This window comes from Pocillopora damicornis, chromosome 6 (assembly GCF_964200805.1).
Source record: "Pocillopora damicornis chromosome 6, jaPocDami1.2, whole genome shotgun sequence".
Taxonomy (NCBI): domain Eukaryota; kingdom Metazoa; phylum Cnidaria; class Anthozoa; order Scleractinia; family Pocilloporidae; genus Pocillopora; species Pocillopora damicornis.
In genome coordinates, this window is record NC_142675.1 from 10338986 (window position 1) to 10344919 (window position 5934).

General features: G+C 40.7%; 1 pseudogene; it reads left to right on the plus strand.

Moving 5' to 3' along the window:
* Positions 1 to 1348: 1348 nt before the first annotated feature.
* Positions 1349 to 3925, plus strand: LOC149043884 (uncharacterized; annotated as a pseudogene).
* Positions 3926 to 5934: the final 2009 nt, after the last annotated feature.

Below are 5934 nucleotides of genomic sequence, written 5' to 3' on the forward strand. Positions count from 1 at the left end.
TGTATCGTGTCCTTCCTGACGAAACCACGGGTTAATTACCAGTGGACGTGTTCGCCATATTTCATTCATGCCAAACCCGGCCTAATATAGTGTGGCAAAAATGCATGTGGTAGTTTCTCAAAATCTCCAGCAATACTATCACGAGGGCTTATAAGGTGGGTCTTCAAATTCATTGTTTCATTTTTCTGGTATCTTCCGCTGTTTTGATGTACCAACCAACCAAACTTCGCTAAAATTGTAAATGGCGCCATATTGAAATGAACAAAATCAACATTGCAATGACACAAGCAAAGCATTGTTTGAGTCGCAGCTGCACTTAGCTTTTTATTTTTGCTTTGACATAAATAGTTCCTTACCTTAGAAATCTTTTATAGGCCCTTGTTATTCCGCTTGGAAGATATTTTCGAAATACTGTCCTTTGCAATTTGGTGTGAAGGTGGCCGACCGGCTAACACATTGAAGCCACTGAGCCGGGATGAGTAAAATAAAGTTACTTGTTGTTGTCATTTTCTACAGCGCGTCACAACCCAGTAACGTTTAGTCTACTTTGATCTTAATTTTGGTTTTATTGACGTCTCACAGAAAAAGGGTCCCGTACAAAACGGCAGGTAACGCGAGCGATTTGCCGGATTTTAATTTTTCACAGGTTCCTGTCACTCTGCGTGACATATGATAATCTGTCACGTAACGAGATCAACAAACAATTCATTCTGCCTCACATATAAGATCTAAACAAATATATTGCCATCATGAACGAGAACGATACAACAAAGAAATAGACTTTACAAAATTTCACAAATATAAACCGTACAGTGAAAACCTTATGGAACAAAAATAACAATACAATTTTCCCACGGAAAACAAATGTGATGGTTAACCCGAAAGTAAACAAAAAACAAAAGCGTAATAATCGTCGGTGAAGGGAATAAAGACAACGGTTGCTTTAACTCCAGCAGAAAAAGAATGTCTTAATCTCTACATGATATTGTAGGTGGCGTTTGTGGCGCAGAGGAAGCCACAAGCGTTTTTTACAATTTTCAGGTGCTGAGACAGAGATTGAACGTATCTTAGCAAGAAGCGGGATTTTCGCGAAGCCTGATACACGGAAGAGCTGCTCCTCTTCCAAACCAGGAGAAAAGGAGAATGAGAATTGAACCTGTAAGATTAGAACATTTTGTTTCTTTCATAACGAGTCCACACGTTACTCAAGATGTTCCTTTCGGAGAAAAACTTCTAAAAATTGTCGACTGGCGAGATCATAAAAACACCCAATGTTATCAGAACAATGATACCAGAGCGTATTGTCCAATAGTATCAACAATACTGCTGTGAAACCAACTTTGAGCCTATGAGTAAGAGAACTCTACAGAGAGTTTGGGCCGTGTGTTCTTCATCTGTTCGCAAGTCTCTGCAAGGACTTGATAACTTTTCAGCATCAGGAATGGAAGCAGTTGATGCTATAGAAAAACTCGTAGACAAGCTTGTTGACTGTGGCAAGACTCAGCAATGAGCGAGGGAAATTAAGCAGCAGCTTCGTTTTTCGAAGCAGTACCTAAAGGGCGACTACAAGGTGGGTGCATATTTTATAATTATGCGTTCCTTTGCAAATGTAGTAAACTTCTTACTATGATTCACGGCTACCTCTTTCTTTCTCTCCAAGTCTTCTTTATGCTTAATTGATGAAACAACAGTTTACAATTCACTGTAATACGCTTACACACATGTATACAACGCTAAGAATCGATTAAGTAATCTTTTTGAAATGTCGATCATATGCGCATGCAATGCTTTGTAAATATACATTGAATCACGCGCTTGTCATTTTACTTTTTATTTTAGGTACATGCAGTGGAGGCCACAAAGGTTCCCGATCATTGTCGAATTTACGCGCTAAGTGACCAGAGCAATGCTGAGTTTCGGGGCTCCTGCGACCATCTCCACAATGAGTCATATAAGCAGTGTTATGAGTTACAGGAAGTATTGTGTGCCATAGAAGATGAGTGTTCAAGTGCGCTCTCGTCAGCAGAAGATCAAGCTGACATGCAACTTACCATCAAACAGGCAAGGGATGATATCATTTGCTGGAAAGCCCATCAGCTACGTTCAGTCCACCAAGCTAAGGCGAAGCATTCAGTTTTAGCCAAACTCGACAGCCGATCGGTGTTGTTAGTCCAGGACTGGGCAATGAAATATATGCCCCGAAAATATTGAGAGGCGCAGTCAGATTGGTTTGCGAAGCGAAGATTGCCATGGCACATTAGTGTTGCCATAAGACGGTCAGAGGGTTCTGAGCACTTTGAATCGCAGACACCTGTTCACGTATTTCAAAGCTGCGCCCAAGACAGTGTGACTGTGGCTTCGATTATGCTTGACTGCCTCACTACCCTGAAAAAGGAAATTCCAGAGCTGGAAATGGCTTATTACAAACAAGATAACGCTGGCTGTTATCACAGCGGAAATTCAATCATCTCAGCTAAGCTGGCCAGTGATGCCATGGGAGTGGCTTTTGTAAGAAACGACTTTTCGGATCCTCAAGGTGGAAAGGAGGTATGTGATCGCAAAGCCGCAACAATCAAGGGAAGGTACGTTGGAAGGTACGTAAACGAAGGCAATGATGTCATCAACGCTCTACAGTTCAAAATAGCCATTGAATCTGGCCAAGAAACCACAGGAGAGAAAGCAAGTTATGTTGCTGCCAAACCGTCAAGCACCTTTAATATCAAATGGGATGGCATAAGCTTACTCAACAATTTTGAGTACGATGAAAGTGACACACGAGTGTGGAGAGCATTCAATGTAGGTTCCGGTAAAGTAGTGCCATGGGCCAAGTTCGAAGGAGTCATGAAGTAGCCCGAAAAATTGGAAATCCTAGACTCGCCATCGCAGAGTCCAAGTGGGGCAAGATTGTGAGACACCGAAATATTAAGGAAAGCTCTGTCAAAGCAAATTTCTTAACTGAGAGCGAAAACCAAGATCGAAGCTGTATTGGGGAATATAAGCCAGATGACATGCTTTTCCCGTGTACAGAAGAAGGACGTGTCGCTTTGCAAACCTCCAGAGACACCTAGATACTGGAAAACACCAAATGATGCTCGAACAGGAAACTCTCTACGATAAAGCTAAAAGAGAATATTCTTCCAAGCTGATGGAGGGACGCAGTCGAATACCAAGCGTTCAAGTTGCTGCACAATCAAAGAGAGACGGCTTGCCGTCTCTTCCAATGGGTTGGGCCCTGAAGACATTTAAGAAAAAGGTGCGTTTTACAAGGAAACAGACCGAATTCTTAACTGACCAATTTCAAAAAGGGGAGTATAGTAGACGGAAAAGCGATCCACAGGAAGTTTCGAAAACCACGAGCCTAGCAAGAGACCAAGCGGGGGGACGTCGATTTCAACCTGATGAAGTCCTTACGTCGCAGCAGATTAGTGGCTTCTTCAGCCGTCTTTCAGTAAAGAAGCGATTAGAAGTTACAGCCGCCGGTAACCGAGCAAAAGCTAGTGAAATCTCAGAAGTGGACATGGAGAGCGTCGACAAGGACGAAATTTCCGCCGAAGCTGAGAGCCATCTATCTGCAGTGTGTGCAAATGTGATGAGAGATGTGGCTATTCAACATCCGATTGTATCTTTCGATCTAAACATCTGTTAACTTGTACAAAAACGTACACTCACAACTTTAAGAGTGGATAGGCTAAGAGACATGTGCATAGACCTTGGGCTGGATATTTCTGACATTTCACCTCAGAAGAGGAAAAAGCCATTCAACGCACGACTCACACAATTAGTCCAGGAGTGTACCTGCTCTTCCAAGTAACTGAGCACTGAACGTTTTACGAATAACTGATCTGCTGATTATAAAAGCGGTGCGTGTATTATTTACATGGAGGCGTTGCGTGACAGCAGAGTCCTACATATCGGATTTTAGTCACTTGAGCTCACCATTGCTTGTGAAACCTCATCTTTGTGTTGGACGATTTTTAGTAAATTCGAAACTGGCGATTGCAGAAGGCGCAGAAGGGATGCAAATGCTCGAATCCATGTTCACCGGATGAGAAGTAAACGGAAACTAACGGTTTTGTGCCAAATTTAAACTTATGAGTGCAATTGAACTGTTTAACCTGTTGTGTGTAGAATTATGCAGAATTATGGCGTGATTCTCAAAGGGTAGCAAAATTCGAAAATTGTTTCTCCTGTCTCCGTATATAAAAATCAAGTGTAGTTATAGACATTTTAATATGTTTCTAGTCATTTTAACGGCCAGTGAAGATATAACTGACCAAAACAGTTATTTGTGTCCGACGCGTTTAATTTTGTTATTATGCATCTCATTATGGCGTCATGGTAATTTAACTGAAATTTGGCTGGTGGTCATCTTTTGATAGTCAAAGGTCCCAAAGAAATAAAACCCACATCGTAAAGAACTATCTTTCAAGGCTTCTTGGTAGTGCTATTGTAAACTTTGAGACACTACCACATGTATTTTTGCCAAGCTGTTCTAGGCCACCTTTGCCTTAATTTTCGAAAGGCCGAAGATGTCGTCTCTTAATAGGGACGTAGCTCCTCCAAGAATAACATTAGACAAAAACTATCACTTTGTCTCGGTAATGCAAGTCCAACTCAATAATTCTATGACTAGAAAAGTCCTTCCGTTACATTTTTGTTAGCATGACAAGTGCCCGAAAAGTGCATAATTTCAGGATCGCGCTTGGTGAAATTTGAGCTATTTACCCCCGGAAATGTTAAAACAAATTATTCCCGTTAAAGTGCATATTTAAAAAATCTAACCCCATTTCCGTTTGTTTACTAGATAAGGCTACCCACAGGCAAAAAATGAACCAAATCGATTTTTGACCGTGTCCGCGACTTTTTCGATAATCTGTGATTTTTATTGACATTTACTCTTAATGTTTTAGCGGGGAATATTAATCATTCTAGCTCAGTCAGTCTTCCTGTTTGCTGTCAACAATTTAGTTAAATTTTTTCTATGGAGTATGGGTTTGTTTGTACCTCTTCCCCGAGGTTCCGTGCCACTGCATTAGATGGGGAATACGTTTCCACATAATTTTTGGCCACATCTAAGAGTGGTTTTTTAGTGGTTTTTCGTATCTGGCGTGGTACACTTAATTTTTCAAGCTTTTCAAGTTAGACTTGCTAGCATATTCTATGTTGTAATAAGTATATGTTACAATAACTTGCGAGAGAGATCTCGCTGAGATCTCGGTAAAGTTTCCGCACAGCCCCATACTATTGTAAAACAAATCTGTTTTCCCAATGGAAATGTATTGTTTTTGTCATTGTTTTCTCTGCTCAAGAACTGAATGCATAATGTAGTATGGGGCTGTGCGGAAATTTTATCGAGATCTCTTAGATGGTTAGATGTTACGGAGAAGATTTTATCAAATGACTTTGTTTTAGCATTCAAATGTGTAAATAGTTAAACGTTCAGCACTTCACAACAAGAACACAATGTGATGTAACAATTTTGTGGTCCCCCAATGTAGATTGTCGAATGTAGAATGGGACAAAGAGCATTTCACTTTCGGGGTCCAGGGGAATGGAATGGGCAAGCCGACAATATTAAGAACACAAAGAAAATGAATAGTTTTAAAACGGATGCTTTTTAATGATATGTTTCATACGAATTAATTTTGAATACTTTGAATAGGTAATATTGTGACCGATAAGCCCTGTTCGTGCCTTACGAGGTAAAATAGTAATTAATCGTGAGTATTTAATATTTTCCCTCAAAACAAATTACATCTGGATCGCGTTCCTTTGTATACGACACTGTTGTCCAGGTTGCAGCCAACATTTTCGCAATAACGCGTAATTAAATTTGACACTCCAGCAGGGTCGAGCCGAGCCGAGCGAAAAGAAAATGAAAAGTTTAGAAGCTTGGAGTAACATTTGACGGAGTAGTTTTATCGTCTGCTTGAG